We start from the raw sequence: 22,780 nt of genomic DNA on the forward strand, positions 1-22,780 counted from the left end.
TTTGTTTTGGAACAAACGTTTCAACCGTGGTATTATAGGAGCATACCACATCACCTTGGCAGGAATCTTCTTCCTGGGGCGCTCGCCCTCGACATCACCAGGGTCATCGCGCCTGATCTTATAGCGCAATGCACCGCATACCGGGCAAGCGTTCAAATCCTCGTACTCACCGCGGTAGAGGATGCAGTCATTAGGGCATGCATGTATCTTCTGCACCTCTAACCCTAGAGGGCAGACAGCCTTCTTTGCTTCGTACGTACTCTCGGGCAATTCGTTGTCCTTTGGAAGCATATTCTTTATCATTACCAGCAACTTTCCAAATCCATTGTCAGATACACCATTCTCTGCCTTCCATTACAGCAATTCCAGTGTGGTGCCCAACTTTTTCTTGTCAGCTTCGCAATTCGGGTACAACAATTTCTTGTGATCCTCTAACATGCGCTGCAACTTCTTCTTCTCCAAATCACTTGCGCAGTTTCTCTTCGCATCGGCAATGGCCCGACCTAGATCATCAGCGGGCTCATCTGATGCCTCTTCTTCAGCTTCTTCCCGCATTGCCGGCTCAGCTTGTTCCCCCATTGTGGTATCATCGTATTCAGGGAACCCATGGCCAAGATAGTTGTCTTCGTCCTCTTCTTCTTCATTGTCTTCCATCATAACCCCTCTTTCTCCGTGCTTGGTCCAAACATTATAGTGGGGCATGAAACCGGACTTAAACAGGTGGACGTGAATGGTTCTTGACGTAGAGTAATTGTGATCATTCTTATCAACTAATCATGGACAAGGCATAAAACCATCCACCCGCTTGTTTGCCTCAGCCGCAAGCAGAAAAGTTTGCACTAACTCGGGAGGGCATCGGTCATCGTACATCCATTGTCGGCTCATCTTCATTACACAACACCGAATAGACCAAATTAATACAAGTTCATACATAAAGTTCATACAAGACTTAAATGCAACAAACAAATAACTCTCTAACTAAAGAATTTAAATGCAACAACAAATGCGATCAAGATCGCAACTAAACAAAGGGACCTTCAAATCACCTCCATAGTCAAGTTCCCATATCTCCTCTATGTAACCATAATATGTTTCCTTTCCCGTCTTGGTTGTTGCATCAAAGCGGACACCACTGTTCTGGTTGGTGCTCTTCTGATCTTGGGCGATCGTGTAAAATGTATTACCATTTATCTCGTACCCTTTGAAAGTCATTATATTCGAAGATGGTAACTGGGACAGCGAGTACAGGTCATCTTCAATAGAGGCGTCATGCATGGTAGTGTCTGCAACTAGCGGCGAAACTCCTGTTGTTACGTTAATCCAGTCATCAGACATCGGGTGTTTGAGCGTAGAAACTTGTGTTCGTCCATATACGGACACCAAGGCGAATTTGGTATAATGTGTATTGTTCAGCGAGAGAATGTTCACCATACATATCTGTTTGATTCCTCTAGCGTGCCTTTCATCAGTCTGCCTCTATGGCCGCGATTCAGAACACACAATGCGCTTAAGGTCAGAATAAAGCAATAAAAACTCAATGACCTCCTCAAAATTTCATGGCTTGGAGATGTTTCCTTCGTGCCTAGCAAGGTATGAACATATTCTTAAGATCGCAATGAAACTCTCAAAAGGAACATATTTGTTAGAATACAACCAAAACGCTAATCTCTTCGCATAAGGTGACCTAGGATCCATACGGAGCTCACCACGTGGTCGTCATTAGGGGGCGTCTGTGTTGAAGAAGGATGGTGGGAACACCAACTCAAAACTGACAAGACATTACACCAAATCATTCTGTAACCTTGGTATGATTTCTGGATCGATTACCTTCTGAGAGATTGCATTGAGAAATGCACATAGCTTCACAATGGCTAATCGAACGTTTTCCGGTAGAAGCCCCCTCAATGCAACCGGAAGCAGTTGCGTCATAATCACGTGGCAGTCATGAGACTTTGGTTCTGGAACTTTTTCTCTGCCATGTTTATTATTCCCTTTATATTCGACGAGAAGCCAGACGGTGCCTTAATACTGAGCAGGCATTCAAAGAAGATTTCCTTCTCTTCTTTGGTAAGAGCGTAGCTTGCATGACCCTGATGTATGCCGTCTTCTCCGTGCATACGTTGCTGGTCCTCCCGTGCCTCAGGTGTATCTTTTGTCTTCCCATACACGCCCAAGAAGCCAAGCAGGGTCACGCAAAGATTCTTCGTCACGTGCATCACGTCGATTGCGGAGCGGACCTCTAGGTCTTTCCAATATGGCAGGTCCCAAAATATAGATTTCTTCTTCCACATGGGTGCGCGTCCGTCTTCGGAACAGGTTGTCCGCCAGGACCCTTTCCAAATATCACCTTCAAATCCTTGACCATATCATGTACATTAGCACCAGTACGGTGGCGAGGCTTCGTCCGGTGATCCGCCTCACCTTTGAAATGCTTGCCTTTCTTTCTTACGGGATGCCTGCTCGGAAGAAATCGACGATGTCCCAGGTACACATTCTTCTTACAACTATGTCCAAATATATACTGTCGGTATCATCCAAACAGTGCGTGCATGCGCAGTATCCCTTGTTTGTCTGTCCTGAAAGGTTACTGAGAGCTGGCCAATCATTGATGGTCACGAACAGCAACGCCTTTAGGTCAAATTCTTCCCCCATGTGCTCATCCCACGCACGTACACCTGTTCCATTCCACAGTTGTAAGAGTTCTTCAACTAATGGCCTTAGGTACACATCAATGTCGTTGCCGGGTTGCTTAGGGCCTTGGATGAGCACTGGCATCATAATGAACTTCCGCTTCATGCACAACCAAGGAGGAAGGTTATACAAACATAGAGTCACAGGCCAGGTGCTATGGTTGCTGCTCTGCTCCCCAAAAGGATTAATGCCATCTGCGCTTAGACCAAACCATACGTTCCTTGCATCATCTGCAAACTCCTTCCCGTACTTTCTGTCAATTTTTCTCCACTGCGACCCGTCAGCGGGTACTCTCAACTTTCTGTCTTTCTTACGGTCTTCTCTGTGCCATCGCATCGCCTTGGCATGCTCTTTGTTTTGGAACAAACGTTTCGACCGTGGTATTATAGGAGCATACCACATCACTTTGGCAGGAATCTTCTTCCTGGGGTGCTCGCCCTCAACATCACCAGGGTCATCGCGCCTGATCTTATAGCGCAATGCACCGCATACCGGGCAAGCGTTCAAATCCTCGTACTCACCGCGGTAGAGGATGCAGTCATTAGGGCATGCATGTATCTTCTGCACCTCTAACCCTAGAGGGCAGACAGCCTTCTTTGCTTCGTACGTACTCTCGGGCAATTCGTTGTCCTTTGGAAGCATATTCTTTATCATTACCAGCAACTTTCCAAATCCATTGTCGGATACACCATTCTCTGCCTTCCATTGCAGCAATTCCAGTGTGGTGCCCAACTTTTTCTTGTCAGCTTCGCAATTCGGGTACAACAATTTCTTGTGATCCTCTAACATGCGCTGCAACTTCTTCTTCTCCAAATCACTTGCGCAGTTTCTCTTCGCATCGGCAATGGCCCGACCTAGATCATCAGCGGGCTCATCTGATGCCTCTTCTTTAGTTTCTTCCCGTATTGCCAGCTCAGCTTGTTCCCCCATTGTTGTATCATCGTATTCAGGGAACCCATGGCCAGGATAGTTGTCGTCGTCCTCTTCTTCTTCATTGTCTTCCATCATAACCCCTCTTTCTCCGTGCTTGGTCCAAACATTATAGTGGGGCATGAAACCGGACTTAAACAGGTGGACGTGAATGGTTCTTGACGTAGAGTAATTGTGATCATTCTTACAAACTAATCATGGACAAGGCATAAAACCATCCACCTGCTTGTTTGCCTCAGCCGCAAGCAGAAAAGTTTGCATGCCATTAATGAACTCGGGAGGGCATCGGTCATCGTACATCCATTGTTGGCCCATCTTCATTACACAACACCGAATAGACCAAATTAATACAAGTTCATACATAAAGTTCATACAAGACTTAAATGCAACAAACAAATAACTCTCTAACTAAAGAATTTAAATGCAACAACAAATGCGATCAAGATCGCAACTAAACAAAGGGACCTTCAAATCACCTCCATAGTCAAGTTCCCATATCTCCTCTATGTAACCATAATATGTTTCCTTTCCCGTCTTGGTTGTTGCATCAAAGCGGACACCACTGTTTTGGTTGGTGCTCTTCTTATCTTGGGCGATCGTGTAAAATGTATTACCATTTATCTCGTACCCTTTCAAAGTCATTATATTCGAAGATGGTAACTGGGACAGCGAGTACAGGTCATCTTCAATAGAGGCGTCATGCATGGTACGTGTCTGCAACCAGCCGGCGAAACTCCTGGTTTGTTCACGTGTAATCCAGTCATCAGATCGCTCCGGGTGTTTGGAGCGTAGAAAATTCTTGTGTTCGTCCATATACGGAGCCACCAAGGCGGAATTTTGTATAACTGTGTAGTGTGCTTCAGTGAGAGAATGTTCGTCCATACATATTTTTTGATTCCCTCCTAGCGTGCCTTTTCCATCCAGTCTGCCCTTATGCCGCGATTCAGGAACACCAATCGGCTTAAGGTCAGGAATAAAGTCAATACAAAACTCAATGACCTCCTCATTTTCATGGCCCTTGGAGATGCTTCCTTCTGGCCTAGCACGGTTATGAACATATTTCTTTAAGACTCCCATGAACCTCTCAAAGGGGAACATATTGTGTAGAAATACAAGACCCAAAATGCTAATCTCTTCGCATAGGTGAACTAGGACGTGCGTCATGATGTTGAAGAAGGATGGTGGGAACACGAACTCAAAACTGACAAGACATTGCACCAAATCATTCTCCAACCTTGGTATGATTTCTGGATCAATTACCTTCTGAGAGATTGCATTGAGGAATGCACATAGCTTCACAATGGCTAATCGAACGTTATCCGGTAGAAGCCCCCTCAATGCAACCGGAAGCAGTTGCATCATAATCACATGGCAGTCATGAGACTTTTGGTTCTGGAACTTTTTCTCTGCCATGTTTATTATTCCCTTTATATTCGACGAGAAGCCAGATGGTACCTTAATACTGAGCAGGCATTGAAAGAAGATTTCCTTCTCTTCTTTGGTAAGAGCGTAGCTGGCATGACCCTGATGTATGCCGTCTTTTTCGTGCATACGTTGCTGGTCCTCCCGTGCCTCAGGTGTATCTTTTGTCTTCCCATACACGCCCAAGAAGCCAAGCAGGGTAACGCAAAGATTCTTCGTCACGTGCATCACGTCGATTGCAGAGCGGACCTCTAGATCTTTCAAATAGGGCAGGTCCCAAAATATAGATTTCTTCTTCCACATGGGTGCGTGTCCGTCAGCGTCATTCGGAACAGGTTATCCGCCAGGACCCTTTCCAAAGACTACCTTCAAATCCTTGACCATATCATGTACATCAGCACCAGTACGGTGGCGAGGCTTCGTCCGGTGATCCGCCTCACCTTTGAAATGCTTGCCTTTCTTTCTTACGGGATGCCTGCTCGGAAGAAATCGACGATGTCCCAGGTACATATTCTTCCTACAATTGTCCAAATATATACTGTCGGTATCATCCAAACAGTGCGTGCATGCGCAGTATCCCTTGTTTGTCTGTCCTAAAAGGTTACTGAGAGCAGGCCAATCATTGATGGTCACGAACAGCAAGGACTTTAGGTCAAATTCTTCCCCCATGTGCTCATCCCACGCACGTACACCTGTTCCATTCCACAATTGTAAGAGTTCTTCAACTAATGGCCTTAGGTACACATCAATGTCGTTGCCGGGTTGCTTAGGGCCTTGGATGAGCACTGGCATCATAATGTACTTCCGCTTCATGCACAACCAAGGAGTTAGGTTATACAAACATAGAGTCACAGGCCAGGTGCTATGGTTGCTGCTCTGCTCCCCAAAACGATTAATGCCATCTGCGCTTAGACCAAACCATACATTCCTTGCATCATCTGCAAACTCCTTCCCGTACTTTCTGTCAATTTTTCTCCACTGCGACCCGTCAGCGGGTACTCTCAACTTTCTGTCTTTCTTACGGTCTTCTCTGTGCCATTGCATCGCCTTGGCATGCTCTTTGTTTTGGAACAAACGTTTCGACCGTGGTATTATAGGAGCATACCACATCACCTTGGCAGGAATCTTCTTCCTGGGGCGCTTTCCCTCAACATCACTAGGGTCATCGCGCCTGATCTTATAGCGCAATGCACCGCATACCGGGCAAGCGTTCAAATCCTTGTACTCACCGCGGTAGAGGATGCAGTCATTAGGGCATGCATGTATCTTCTGCACCTCTAACCCTAGAGGGCAAACAGCCTTCTTTGCTTCGTACGTACTCTCGGGCAATTCGTTGTCCTTTGGAAGCATATTCTTTATCATTACCAGCAACTTTCCAAATCCCTTGTCAGATACACCATTCTCTGCCTTCCATTGCAGCAATTCCAGTGTGGTGCCCAGCTTTTTCTTGTCACCTATCGCAATTCGGGTACAACAATTTTTGTGATCCTCTAACATGCGCTGCAACTTCTTCTTCTCCAAATCACTTGCGCAGTTTCTCTTGCATCGGCAATGGCCCGACCTAGATCATCAACGGGCTCATCTGATGCCTCTTCTTCAGATTCTTCCCGCATTACCGGCTCAGCTTCTTCCCCCATTGTTGTATCATCGTATTCAGGGAACCCATGGCCAGGATAGTTGTCGTCGTCCTCTTCTTCTTCATTGTCTTCCATCATAACCCCTCTTTCTCCGTGCTTGGTCCAAACATTATAGTGGGGCATGAAACCGGACTTAAACAGGTGGACGTGAATGGTTCTCGACGTAGAGTAATTGTGATCATTCTTACAAACTAATCATGGACAAGGCATAAAACCATCCACCCGCTTGTTTGCCTCAGCCGCAAGCAGAAAAGTTTGCATGCCATTAATGAACTCGGGAGGGCATCGGTCATCGTACATCCATTGTCGGCCCATCTTCATTACACAACACCGAATAGACCAAATTAATACAAGTTCATACATAAAGTTCATACAAGACTTAAATGCAACAAACAAATAACTCTCTAACTAAAGAATTTAAATGCAACAACAAATGCGATCAAGATCGCAACTAAACAAAGGGACCTTCAAATCACCTCCATAGTCAAGTTCCCATATCTCCTCTATGTAACCATAATATGTTTCCTTTCCCGTCTTGGTTGTTGCATCAAAGCGGACACCACTGTTTTGGTTGGTGCTCTTCTTATCTTGGGCGATCGTGTAAAATGTATTCCCATTTATCTCGTACCCTTTCAAAGTCATTATATTCGAAGATGGTAACTGGGACAGCGAGTACAGGTCATCTTCAATAGAGGCGTCATGCATGGTACGTGTCTGCAACCAGCCGGCGAAACTCCTGGTTTGTTCACGTGTAATCCAGTCATCAGATCGCTCCGGGTGTTTGGAGCGTAGAAAATTCTTGTGTTCGTCCATATACGGAGCCACCAAGGCGGAATTTTGTATAACTGTGTAGTGTGCTTCAGTGAGAGAATGTTCGTCCATACATATTTTTTGATTCCCTCCTAGCGTGCCTTTTCCATCCAGTCTGCCCTTATGCCGCGATTCAGGAACACCAATCGGCTTAAGGTCAGGAATAAAGTCAATACAAAACTCAATGACCTCCTCATTTTCATGGCCCTTGGAGATGCTTCCTTCTGGCCTAGCACGGTTATGAACATATTTCTTTAAGACTCCCATGAACCTCTCAAAGGGGAACATATTGTGTAGAAATACAAGACCCGAAACGCTAATCTCTTCGCATAGGTGAACTAGGACGTGCGTCATGATGTTGAAGAAGGATGGTGGGAACACGAACTCAAAACTGACAAGACATTGCAGCAAATCATTCTCCAACCTTGGTATGATTTCTGGATCAATTACCTTCTGAGAGATTGCATTGAGGAATGCACATAGCTTCACAATGGCTAATCGAACGTTATCCGGTAGAAGCCCCCTCAATGCAACCGGAAGCAGTTGCGTCATAATCACATGGCAGTCATGAGACTTTTGGTTCTGGAACTTTTTCTCTGCCATGTTTATTATTCCCTTTATATTCGACGAGAAGCCAGATGGTACCTTAATACTGAGCAGGCATTGAAAGAAGATTTCCTTCTCTTCTTTGGTAAGAGCGTAGCTGGCATGACCCTGATGTATGCCGTCTTTTCCATGCATACGTTGCTGGTCCTCCCGTGCCTCAGGTGTATCTTTTGTCTTCCCATACACGCCCAAGAAGCCAAGCAGGGTCACGCAAAGATTCTTCGTCACGTGCATCACGTCGATTGCAGAGCGCACCTCTAGATCTTTCGAATAGGGCAGGTCCCAAAATATAGATTTCTTCTTCCACATGGGTGCGCGTCCGTCAGCGTCATTCGGAACAGGTTATCCGCCAGGACCCTTTCCAAAGACTACCTTCAAATCCTTGACCATATCATGTACATCAGCACCAGTACGGTGGCGAGGCTTCGTCCGGTGATCCGCCTCACCTTTGAAATGCTTGCCTTTCTGTCTTACGGGATGCCTGCTCGGAAGAAATCGACGATGTCCCAGGTACATATTCTTCCTACAATTGTCCAAATATATACTGTCGGTATCATCCAAACAGTGCGTGCATGCGCAGTATCCCTTGTTTGTCTGTCCTAAAAGGTTACTGAGAGCAGGCCAATCATTGATGGTCACGAACAGCAAGGACTTTAGGTCAAATTCTTCCCCCATGTGCTCATCCCACGCACGTACACCTGTTCCATTCCACAATTGTAAGAGTTCTTCAACTAATGGCCTTAGGTACACATCAATGTCGTTGCCGGGTTGCTTAGGGCCTTGGATGAGCACTGGCATCATAATGTACTTCCGCTTCATGCACAACCAAGGAGGAAGGTTATACAAACATAGAGTCACAGGCCAGGTGCTATGGTTGCTGCTCTGCTCCCCAAAAGGATTAATGCCATCTGCGCTTAGACCAAACCATACGCTCCTTGCATCATCTGCAAACTCCTTCCCGTACTTTCTGTCAATTTTTCTCCACTGCGACCCGTCAGCGGGTACTCTCAACTTTCTGTCTTTCTTACGGTCTTCTCTGTGCCATCGCATCGCCTTTGCATGCTCTTTGTTTTGGAACAAACGTTTCGACCGTGGTATTATAGGAGCATACCACATCACTTTGGCAGGAATCTTCTTCCTGGGGCGCTTGCCCTCGACATCACCAGGGTCATCGCGCCTGATCTTATAGCGCAATGCACCGCATACCGGGCAAGCGTTCAAATCCTCGTACTCACCGCGGTAGAGGATGCAGTCATTAGGGCATGCATGTATCTTCTGCACCTCTAACCCTAGAGGGCAGACAGCCTTCTTTGCTTCGTACGTACTCTCGGGCAATTCGTTGTCCTTTGGAAGCATATTCTTTATCATTACCAGCAACTTTCCAAATCCATTGTCAGATACACCATTCTCTGCCTTCCATTGCAGCAATTCCAGTGTGGTGCCCAACTTTTTCTTGTGAGCTTCGCAATTCGGGTACAACAATTTCTTGTGATCCTCTAACATGCGCTGCAACTTCTTCTTCTCCAAATCACTTGCGCAGTTTCTCTTCGCATCGGCAATGGCCCGACCTAGATCATCAGCGGGCTCATCTGATGCCTCTTCTTCAGCTTCTTCCCGCATTGCCGGCTCAGCTTGTTCCCCCATTGTTGTATCATCGTATTCAGGGAACCCATGGCCTGGATAGTTGTCGTCGTCCTCTTCTTCTTCATTGTCTTCCATCATAACCCCTCTTTCTCCGTGCTTGGTCCAAACATTATAGTGGGGCATGAAACCGGACTTAAACAGGTGGACGTGAATGGTTCTTGACGTAGAGTAATTGTGATCATTCTTACAAACTAATCATGGACAAGGCATAAAACCATCCACCCGCTTGTTTGCCTCAGCCGCAAGCAGAAAAGTTTGCATGCCATTAATGAACTCGGGAGGGCATCGGTCATCGTACATCCATTGTCGGCCCATCTTCATTACACAACACCGAATAGACCAAATTAATACAAGTTCATACATAAAGTTCATACAAGACTTAAATGCAACAAACAAATAACTCTCTAACTAAAGAATTTAAATGCAACAACAAATGCGATCAAGATCGCAACTAAACAAAGGGACCTTCAAATCACCTCCATAGTCAAGTTCCCATATCTCCTCTATGTAACCATAATATGTTTCCTTTCCCGTCTTGGTTGTTGCATCAAAGCGGACACCACTGTTTTGGTTGGTGCTCTTCTTATCTTGGGCGATCGTGTAAAATGTATTACCATTTATCTCGTACCCTTTCAAAGTCATTATATTCGAAGATGGTAACTGGGACAGCGAGTACAGGTCATCTTCAATAGAGGCGTCATGCATGGTACGTGTCTGCAACCAGCCGGCGAAACTCCTGGTTTGTTCACGTGTAATCCAGTCATCAGACCGCTCCGGGTGTTTGGAGCGTAGAAAATTCTTGTGTTCGTCCATATACGGAGCCACCAAGGCGGAATTTTGTATAACTGTGTAGTGTGCTTCAGTGAGAGAATGTTCGTCCATACATATTTTTTGATTCCCTCCTAGCGTGCCTTTTCCATCCAGTCTGCCCTTATGCCGCGATTCAGGAACACCAATCGGCTTAAGGTCAGGAATAAAGTCAATACAAAACTCAATGACCTCCTCATTTTCATGGCCCTTGGAGATGCTTCCTTCCGGCCTAGCACGGTTATGAACATATTTCTTTAAGACTCCCATGAACCTCTCAAAGGGGAACATATTGTGTAGAAATACAAGACCCAAAACGCTAATCTCTTCGCATAGGTGAACTAGGACGTGCGTCATGATGTTGAAGAAGGATGGTGGGAACACCAACTCAAAACTGGCAAGACATTGCACCAAATCATTCTCCAACCTTGGTATGATTTCTGGATCAATTACCTTCTGAGAGATTGCATTGAGGAATGCATATAGCTTCACAATGGCTAATCGAACGTTATCCGGTAGAAGCCCCCTTAATGCAACCGGAAGCAGTTGCGTCATAATCACATGGCAGTCATGAGACTTTTGGTTCTGGAACTTTTTCTCTGCCATGTTTATTATTCCCTTTATATTCGACGAGAGGCCAGATGGTACCTTAATACTGAGCAGGCATTGAAAGAAGATTTCCTTCTCTTCTTTGGTAAGAGCGTAGCTGGCATGACCCTGATGTATGCCGTCTTTTCCATGCATACGTTGCTGGTCCTCCCGTGCCTCAGGTGTATCTTTTGTCTTCCCATACACGCCCAAGAAGCCAAGCAGGGTCACGCAAAGATTCTTCGTCACGTGCATCACGTCGATTGCAGAGCGCACCTCTAGATCTTTCGAATAGGGCAGGTCCCAAAATATAGATTTCTTCTTCCACATGGGTGCGCGTCCGTCAGCGTCATTCGGAACAGGTTATCCGCCAGGACCCTTTCCAAAGACTACCTTCAAATCCTTGACCATATCATGTACATCAGCACCAGTACGGTGGCGAGGCTTCGTCCGGTGATCCGCCTCACCTTTGAAATGCTTGCCTTTCTGTCTTACGGGATGCCTGCTCGGAAGAAATCGACGATGTCCCAGGTACATATTCTTCCTACAATTGTCCAAATATATACTGTCGGTATCATCCAAACAGTGCGTGCATGCGCAGTATCCCTTGTTTGTCTGTCCTAAAAGGTTACTGAGAGCAGGCCAATCATTGATGGTCACGAACAGCAAGGACTTTAGGTCAAATTCTTCCCCCATGTGCTCATCCCACGCACGTACACCTGTTCCATTCCACAACTGTAAGAGTTCTTCAACTAATGGCCTTAGGTACACATCAATGTCGTTGCCGGGTTGCTTAGGGCCTTGGATGAGCACTGGCATCATAATGTACTTCCGCTTCATGCACAACCAAGGAGGAAGGTTATACAAACATAGAGTCACAGGCCAGGTGCTATGGTTGCTGCTCTGCTCCCCAAAAGGATTAATGCCATCTGCGCTTAGACCAAACCATACGTTCCTTGCATCATCTGCAAACTCCTTCCCGTACTTTCTGTCAATTTTTCTCCACTGCGACCCGTCAGCGGGTACTCTCAACTTCCTGTCTTTCTTACGGTCTTCTCTGTGCCATCGCATCGCCTTGGCATGCTCTTTGTTTTGGAACAAATGTTTCGACCGTGGTATTATAGGAGCATACCACATCACCTTGGCAGGAATCTTCTTCCTGGGGCGCTTGCCCTCAACATCACCAGGGTCATCGCGCCTGATCTTATAGCGCAATGCACCGCATACCGGGCAAGCGTTCAAATCCTCGTACTCACCGCGGTAGAGGATGCAGTCATTAGGGCATGCATGTATCTTCTGCACCTCTAACCCTAGAGGGCAGACAGCCTTCTTTGCTTCGTACGTACTCTCGGGCAATTCGTTGTCCTTTGGAAGCATATTCTTTATCATTACCAGCAACTTTCCAAATCCATTGTCAGATACACCATTCTCTGCCTTCCATTGTAGCAATTCCAGTGTGGTGCCCAACTTTTTCTTGTCAGCTTCGCAATTCGGGTACAACAATTTCTTGTGATCCTCTAACATGCGCTGCAACTTCTTCTTCTCCAAATCACTTGCGCCGTTTCTCTTCGCATCGGCAATGGCCCGACCTAGATCATCAGCGGGCACATCTGATGCCTCTTCTTCAGCTTCTTCCCGCATTGCCGGCTCAGCTTGTTCCCCCATTGTTGTATCATCGTATTCAGGGAACCCATGGCCAGGATAGTTGTCGTCGTCCTCTTCTTCTTCATTGTCTTCCATCATAACCCCTCTTTCTCCGTGCTTGGTCCAAACATTATAGTGGGGCATGAAACCGGACTTAAACAGGTGGACGTGAATGGTTCTTGACGTAGAGTAATTGTGATCATTCTTACAAACTAATCATGGACAAGGCATAAAACCATCCACCCGCTTGTTTGCCTCAGCCGCAAGCAGAAAAGTTTTCACGCCATTAATGAACTCGGGAGGGCATCGGTCATCGTACATCCATTGTCGGCTCATCTTCATTACACAACACCGAATAGACCAAATTAATACAAGTTCATACAAGACTTAAATGCAACAAACAAATAACTCTCTAACTAAAGAATTTAAATGCAACAACAAATGCGATCAAGATCGCAACTAAGGTAACAATTGATCCAACAGCATAATGATACCAAGCCTCACTATCAATGGCATATTTTCTAATCTTTCTAATCTTCAAGCGCACTTTCTCCATCTTGATCTTGTGATCATCGACGACATCGGCAACATGCAACTCCAATTCCATCTTCTCCCCCTCAATTCTTTTCAACTTTTCTTTCAAATACTCGTTTTCTCTTTCAACTAAATTTAACCTCTCAACAATAGGGTCGGTTGGAATTTCCGGTTCACAAACCTCCTAGACAAAAATATCTATGTCAACTTGATGGGCATAATTTGTCATAAACACGAAATGCAACAACTAGTTTTAAAAGAGAATATACCACATCCGAATCATAACAAGGACGAGGGCCGACGGGGACGGATATCAAAACCATGGCACTATGTATAACAAACAACGTACAGGTAAGATAATTATACGAGTAACTATATATCCAAATCACACGAACCGGTACTAATGAAAGCGGCTGGCTAGCCGTTGGAACCGGCACTAATGCACACATTAGTGCCGGCTCAAAAGCAAACCGGCACTAATGTGCTTGACATTTGACCCTTTTTCTACTAGTGCTTGCATATCTTCAGGACTGAGAAATAAAACACCTCTCTTCTTCGGAGTTGGTTTAGGAATAGGCTCGGGAATTGGCTCAGGAAGTGTCCAATTATTTTCATTTGTCAACATGTTATTCAATTTCAGCTTCATCCGGTGTTCTTTCCCTGAAAACAGAACCAACACAACTATCCAGGTAATCTCTGGAAGCATCGGTTAGTCCATTATAAAAGATATCAAGTATTTCATGTTTCTTAAGAGGATGATCAGGCAAAGCATTAAGTAATCGGAGAAGCCTCCCCCAAGCTTGTGGGAGACACTCTTCTTCAATTTGCACAAAATTATATATATCCCTCAAAGCAGCTTGTTTCTTATGAGCAGGGAAATATTCAGCAGAGAAGTAATAAATCATATCCTGGGGACTACGCACACAACCAGGATCAAGAGAATTAAATCATGTCTTAGGATCACCCTTTAATGAGAACGGAAATATTTTAAGGATATAAAAGTAGCGAGTTCTCTCATCATTAGTGAACAGGGTGGCTATATCATTTAATTTAGTAAGATGTGCCACAATCAGATTCATAGCCATGAAAAGGACCAAATTCAACCAAAGTAATTATATCAGGATCAACAGAGAATTCATAATCCTTATCAGTAACACAGATAGGTGAAGTAGCAAAAGCAGGGTCATGTTTCATTCTAGCATTAAGAGATTGCTGCTTCCATTTAGCTAATAATTTCTTAACATCATATCTATCTTTGCTGGCAAAAATTTCGTTAGCAATTGCTTCATCCATAACATAGCCCTCAGGCACAACAGGTAATTCATATTTATTAGGGGGAGAGTCTTCATCATCACTTTCATCAATATTATCAATAATTTCATTCTCTCTAGCCCTAGCAAGTTGTTCATCAAGAAATTCACCAAGTGGCACAGTAGTATCAAGCATAGAAGTAGTTTCATCATAAGTATCATGCATAGCAGAAGTGGCATCATCAATAACATGCGACATATCAGAACGAATAGCAGAAGCAGGTTTAGGCGTCGCGAGCTTACTCAAAATAGAAGGTGAATCAAGTGCAGAGCTAGATGGCAGTTCCTTACCTCCCCTCGTAGTTGAGGGATAAATTGTTGTCTTAGCGTCTTTCAAGTTCTTCATAGTGACCATGAGATATAAATCCCAAGTGACTCAAAGAATAGAGCTATGCTCCCCGGCAACGGCGCCAGAAAATAGTCTTGATAACCCACAAGTATAGGGGTCGCAACAGTTTTCGAGGGTAGAGTATTCAACCCAAATTTATTGATTCGACACAAGGGGAGCCAAAGAATATTCTCAAGTATTAGCAGTTGAGTTGTCAATTCAACCACACCTGGATAACTTAGTATCTGCAGCAAAGTATTTAGTAGCAAAGTAATATGATAGTAGTGGTAACGCTAACAAAAGTAACGGTAGCAAAAGTAATATTTTTGGTGTTTTGTAGTGATTGTAACAGTAGCAACGGAAAAGTAAATAAGCGGAGAACAATATATGAAAAGCTCGTAGGCATTGGATCGGTGATGGAGAATTATGTCGGATGCGGTTCATCATGTAACGGTCGTAACATAGCGTGACACAGAACTAGCTCCAATTCATCAATGTAATGTAGGCATGTATTCCGAACATAGTCATACGTGCTTATGGAAAAGAACTTGCATGACATCTTTTGTCCTACCCTCCCGTGGCAGCGGGGTCCTAGCGGAAACTAAGGGATATTAAGGCCTCCTTTTAATAGAGTACCGGAACAAAGCATTAGCACATAGTGATACATGAACTCCTCAAACTATGGTCATCACCGGGAGTGGTCCCGATGATTGTGACTTCGGGGTTGCTGGATCATAACACATAGTAGGTGACTATAGACTTGCAAGATAGGATCAAGAACTCACATATATTCATGAAAACATAATAGGTTCAGATCCGAAATCATGGCACTCATGCCCTAGTGACAAGCATTAAGCATAGCAAAGTCATAGCAACATCAATCTCAGAACATAGTGGATACTAGGGATCAAACCCTAACAAAACTAACTCGATTACATGATAGATCTCATCCAACCCATCACCGTCCAGCTAGCCTACGATGGAATTACTCACGCACGTCGGTGAGCATCATGAAATTGGTGATGGAGGATGGTTGATGATGACGACGGCGACGAATCCCCCTCTCCGGAGCCCCGAACGGACTCCAGATCAGCCCTCCCGAGAGGTGTTAGGGCTTGGTGGCGGCTCCGTATCGTAAAACGCGATGAATCCTTCTCTCTGATTTTTTTCTCCCCGAAAGTGAATATATGGAGTTGGAGTTGAGGTCGGTGGAGCGTTAGGGGGCCCATGAGGTAGGAGGCGCGCCTAGGGGGGCAGGCTCGCCCCCACCCTCATGGACAGGGTGTGGGCCCCCTGACGTGGATTTTTCTTCTAGTATTTTTCTTATTTTCCAAATAGATGTTCCATGGAGTTTCAGGTCATTCCGAGAACTTTTGTTTCTGCACATAAATAACACCATGGAAAGTCTGCTGAAAACAGCGTCAGTCCGGGTTAGTTCTATTCAAAGCATGCAAGTTAGAATCCAAAACAAGGGCAAAAGTGTTTGGAAAAGTAGATACGACGGAGACGTATCAGAGGCCAAGGTAGTCGGTGGTGATGTGCCATCATAGCTCGCTTGGTAAAACACCCCCTCTGCGGGCACCACATATATATCTGGATCCTCTTCAAACCCGGGGTCAAGCTCCCGGTTGTGATTCTCCTGCTATGGGGCGGGACTATGAAGTCCTTCGGTGACCTTTCGCCAGTGCTGTCATAACAAACTGATTTGAAATTTATCAAAAGTAATCCGGAAGTGGAATGAGTGAAACAGAGGGGTTGGGGCTTACCCAACTGGGAGGATCATGCATAGAATACCCCTCTCTACGCTTAATGTGAAGAAATTCCTCTTCCTCCCCTTTAAACAGCTCGGCCAATATCTTGGCCAGAGCGGCGGGGGTATCCGGACCTTTCCGGCCACTGCGGGAGGCGTCATCCTCTCCATTATAGTGCCACATTGGCAGCCCTCTGTATTGTAGCGGTTGAACCCCTCGCACTATGGAGGTCGCCATTACCTCGATTATTGTGAGTCTGGACTGAGCGAGCATCTTTATCTTGCTCATAAGCTGACGAACTTCTGCACTGTCATCCTCTTCAAGACTCCGGGGACGCCAACTGTGGCGTTTTCTTCAGCAGAATACTCGCAAATTCAGGATGACCCTTTTCAACTGGGTCAGCAAGCGCGATGTCGTCAATGTAGAACCATTCGTAAGGCCCTTCTTCAGATGCCTTCCTTTGTGTGCCGGACAGATATCCGGTATCGGCGATATGCCATACTTCGGCTCCGCCCACTTCGAAATATTGACCCCTCATGATTGCGCGGGACAAGACAAAACAACTTCCTCCACAGCTCGAAATGGGCCTCAATGCCCAGAAATAATTCGCATAAGGCGACATAACCTGCGATGTGTAGAATGGAGGCAGGGGTGAAGTTGTGCAGCTGGAGGCCGTAATATTCCAGAAGCCCTCGGGGGAACGGATGGACTGGAAATCCGACGCCTCTTAGCAGGTAGGGGACGAAACACACCCGCTCTCCCCCGGATGGATTGGGGAAGCCCTTTGCCTGAGTCTCACCATTGAAGGAAGCTAGCCCCGCTCGAACAGGGACTAGATCTGTAGGAGGAAGGAATCCCTGCGTCTGCAGCTTCGTCAATTGACTGTGGGACACAAAACACCTCTCCCACTCGCCTTTCTCTCGGCCGGAACGGGAGGAGGAGCTGGGAACGCTAGCCATGTTGGAATGGTTTCTCCTACCAGTCTCTGGGGATTTTTCTCTGCGTGGTGCCGAATGGATCTACGATCCAATCTCTTTAAATAGGCGCTCTTCCTTGGCTGGACGGGGTGCTATTTGCAAAACTACCCTGACCTTCCGCATTCGCTTGACACGTGGAAGACGAAGTTATTTGACGCGCAGAAGCCGAGGGGAGCGACATTGATCAACGGCCGAATGCATTACTTGGAGGTCATCGGAGGAGGAACCCGCCTTGCAATGCCGAAGACAATTTGTGTGCCGAACACTTCGTTATTGAAGACAGGTTCGGGGGCTACTGAGGGAGTCCTGGACTAAGGGGTCCTCGGGCGTCCGACCTGATATCCATGGGCCGGACTGGTGGGCTGCGAAGACGTGAAGGCCGAAGACTCTACCCGTGTCCGGATTGGACTCTCCTTGGCGTGGAAGGCAAGCTTGGCGATCAACTATGAAGATTCCTTCTTATGTAACCGACTCTATGTAACCCTAGATCCCCCCGGTGTCTATATAAACCGGAGGGTGTAGTCCGGAAAGGATATACTCATTACCATAGTAATACAGGCTAGACTTCTAGGGTTCAGCCATTACGATCTCGTGGTAGATCAACTCTTGTAACACTCATATTCATCAAGATCAATCAAGCAGGAAGTAGGGTATTACCTCCATAGAGAGGGCCCGAACCTAGGTAAACATCGTGTCCCCTATCTCCTGTAACCTTCGATCCTAGACGCACAGTTCGGGACCCCCTACTAGCAGCGGTATTGTGGGATGAAGCGGCCCAGACCAACCTTACATGTCCACGTACATAAGACCGGTTCCACCGACTAACATGCAACTTGTTTTGCATAAAGGTGGCTGGCAGGTGTCTGTTTCTCCTACTTTAGTTGAATCAAATTTGACTACTACCAGTCCTCGTAGAAGGTTAAAGTAGCAAACTTGATGATCACCGTTGTGGTTTTGCATAGGTAAGAACGGTTCTTGTTAGTTTCCCATAGCAACCACGTAAAACATGCAACAACAAAGTAGAAGACGTCTAACTTGTTTTTGCAGGGTATGTTGTGATGTGATATGGTCAAGACGTGATGTGATATACATTGTTGTATGAAATGATCATGTTTTGTAATATCGACAACCGGCAGGAGCCTTTGGGTTGTCTTTTAATTATTGTATGACCTGCGTGTCAATCATAAGCGCCATGTAATTGCTTTACTATCGCTATGCGTTAGCAATAGTTGTAGAAGCAATAGTTGGCGAGACAACCCTGACACAACAATGGAGACCAAGGTGTCGTGCCGGTGACGATGGAGATCATGACGTTCCTTTGGAGATGGAGATCAAAAGCACAAGATGATGATGGCCATATCATGTCACATTTTTTTTTGATTGTGTGTGATGTTTATCCTTTATGCATCTTATTTTGCTTAGAACGAGGGTAGCATTAAAAAATGACCACTTCATTTGATTTCAAGATAAAAGTGGTCTCCCTGAGTATACACCATTGCTAAAGTTTGTCGTTTCAAAGCACCTCGTGATGATCGATCGGGTGTGATAGACTCTACGTTCACATACAACGGGTGTAAGCTAGTTTTGCACACGCAGAATACTTGGATTAAACTTGACGAGCCTAGCATGACTGATGAAAATATGGCCTAGAGGCAATAATAAAGTTGTTATTTTATATTTCCTTATTTATGATAAAGGTTTATTATTCATGCTAGAATTGTATTGATCGGAAACCTTAATATACATGTGTGAATACATAAACAAACAACGTGTCCCTAGTGAGCCTCTACTAGAATAGCTCGTTGATCAAAGATGGTTAAGGTTTCCTAACCAAGGACATGAGTTGTCAGTTGATAACAAGATCATATCATTAGGAGAATGATGTGATGGACAAGACCCATTCGTTAGCTTCGCATAATGATTGTTCAGTTTTATTGCTATTGCTTTCTTCATGTCAAATACATATTCCTTCGACTATGAGATTATGCAACTCCTGGATACCGGAGGAATGCCCTTTGTGCTATCAAACGTCACAACATAACTGAGTGATTATAAAGATGCTCTACCGGTATCTACGAAGGTGTTTGTTGAGTTGGCATAGATCGAGATTAGGATTTATCACTCCGAGTACGGAGAGGTATCTCTGGGCCCTCTCGGTAATACACATCATAAGCTTGCAAGCAAATGACTAAGGAGTTAGTCACAAGGTGATGTATTACGGAACGAGTAAAGATACTTGCCGGTAACAAGATTGAACTAGGTATGAAGATACCGACGATCGAATCTCTGGCAAGTAACATACCGATGGACAAAGGGAATTACGCATGTCGTCATAACGGTTCAACCGAAAAAGATCTCCATAGAATATGTAGGAGCCAATATGGGCATCCAGGTTCCTCTATTGGTTATTGACCAGAGAGGTGTCTCGGTCATGTCTACATAGTTCTTGAACCCTTAAGGTCCGCACACTTAACGTTCGATGACGATATAGTATTATATGAACTAGCACAGTGGCCCGCTCGATGCGCGGGCTAGACTTTCATAAAGTTAAATAATGATAACGTATTTATTGATTTTTCTATGTATATGGTATTCATTTATCATTTACATTCTCATTATGCATGCCATACTAACTGTATTTCTCATTTATTTATCCATCATACATTAGATTATAACATTATAATATAAAGTCAACTTAATTGTTTACATGGAGAAGATATAGTTTTGGTGATTTCCTTTTATCAGCTGTGCATTTAATTCCAGAGGAGGAAATCATACATACAAATAATTAAAAATAGATAATAAGGATAGAAATACGAACTTGAAAATGTTTGTATTTTAAGGAATAACTCATATGTTCACTAAGAATATTTTGAAGTAAAAAAACAATTTATGTGTTATTAAACAGCTGGCCATAACACATCTGCTAATCTATGTGTCGTACAAATGTGGAATCCCCTTCATCTTCTTTACCAATGGACTTCTACGATTTTTATCCAGTGTGTGGAGTTTAATACAATGGCTGGTTTGTTGCGATCTCCCCTGATGATGTTCGGTGCCACAAATTTTCTTTATGCGCTGAACAGGCAAGGAAGCTGTCCATTTTTTTATTTATATGGTATTGTGATTTCCTAATTTTTTTATTCTTTGTAATGAAAAGGAGGTTGAAACACCAGCCTTTGCATGAGGAGATGCACACAACCTAGAAACGTGCAAGTGTAACCAAGCATTCCAGCTCAATGTAGATGGCTGAAATTCAGTACTGAGATTACAATAGCCACGTCACCTTTTGTATTCTTGGGGCCGAAATGTTACACGGATGAGAAATCTTTCAGTTAGAACATAAATCCATGGCTGGTACTTGCTCGTGGATTTCAGGATTGCTTTTTGAATAAACTAAACATTCAATGAGAACTCATCTATAAACATAAGACGACACGAAGTGATCTTCTGCATGCATGGTTCACCAGAAATAATTTTTGGTTTCTCTAATGATTTTCTAATTAAGAGCACACTTTATGTACTATATATAATTGTGTATGATTAGTGAGCGATTCGGTGCATTCCTGAAAGAGAATTTAAAAAATGCATGATAAGCTTGGTGCAGGCATTAAAGTGTATTACGAAAATCTTGTGTACTATAATTGTTTGATATTTGTACAGTTTGGAGTATTCTTGAAGGAGAATATTGGAAAACAGTACATGCCACATTTGGAGTAGCCGTTGAAGTTTATTTTTCTAATATCTTTGTTTTTAGGTTATTGATTTGTGCTAAAAAACATCTGATGCAAATAAATCATAAAGATTAACTTCCCTTCAATCAAACATGGCTCAGATCCGTTTTTCCTAATCGTCTCGTGCTGATGGTAAGGTCCAACTGTCATGCTGCAGCCATGGATGCAATGCACGAAATTCCTGGCAAGGTGAGTCAGCGTGTACAAAATATTAGTAATTTGGTAACAGTTAGTTTTGAATCCAATGATGGATAAGGCTTTGACAATAGAGACGATGCAAGAGGGTATAACTGATTAGAAGTAATTTGGAGAGAGACAACTAATTACAACCAGCTACACTGACCCGATTAAATAGGAATTCACAGGCCCCTGGCAAACGTATTGATCCCTGTCCTGAAGAGTAGAACTCAACATCATCCTGCATGCATGCTTGAACCTGAACATTTGTAAAGAAAAATAACTTTACTCATGGAGGCCATGCTTGAACAGTAGTGAAGGCTTTTCTTTATGGAAAACATTACTCCCTCGTATCCATATTACTTCTCGCCCAAACGGATGTATCTAGACGTATTTCAGTGCTAGATACATCCGTTTGAGCGACAGGTAATATGAATCAGGTGGAGTAGTAAGGAAATTGGACTGACTACTGATGTGTAAGAGGAGATCATAATCCTAGCCATGTCTTCCAACCTGATATAATACGTTTCATTACCTTCAGTCACCGGAATTGGTTGGCCACCAGTGCCAGCGCCAGACTACTCTCTATATAGCAGGTGATAAATTAAAGCTCAAGAATGTATTATACTAAATAGAAGTGCATCTGAAGTATGTTATAAGAAGCTGCTCGTGGCCGGACATTATGAGCACAATAAGCATAAGGTACCCAACAATATGCAATCAGTATGAGGCCATATAATTTATTTGAGCTTTAATATCATCATAAAGGGAATCATTCAATAATCTGATTTCTTACTAAAAGGATAATAATTATGTCAGGTAGTGTATAGAGGAATAAAATGAAATATATTAGCTACGATTATTCCTAACAACAATGGAAGAATGAAAACGTATGTAGCCAATGGCACTGCGGCGGACGGGCGTATGTGACGCTATGGGCTGGCTCAGATGTGTAGTGCTAACTGCTAACACAAGTTCATTGGGCGCAGAGTGTTCGTCTCTCTCATTGGTTTGCATGCGGCACGTATCTAGAATTCTACATGCTTTAGATAAATACATTCATTAAAAAGTTGATGTGTACTGATTTCATAGATAGTACATGTGTGTGTGGCGCATAAGATAAATAATAAGTCTCCAAAAATGTCTTATATTATTGTTACGGAGGAAGCATTGATCTGATGGATCTATTA

This window comes from Triticum aestivum, chromosome 1D (assembly GCF_018294505.1).
Source record: "Triticum aestivum cultivar Chinese Spring chromosome 1D, IWGSC CS RefSeq v2.1, whole genome shotgun sequence".
Taxonomy (NCBI): Eukaryota; Viridiplantae; Streptophyta; class Magnoliopsida; order Poales; family Poaceae; genus Triticum; species Triticum aestivum.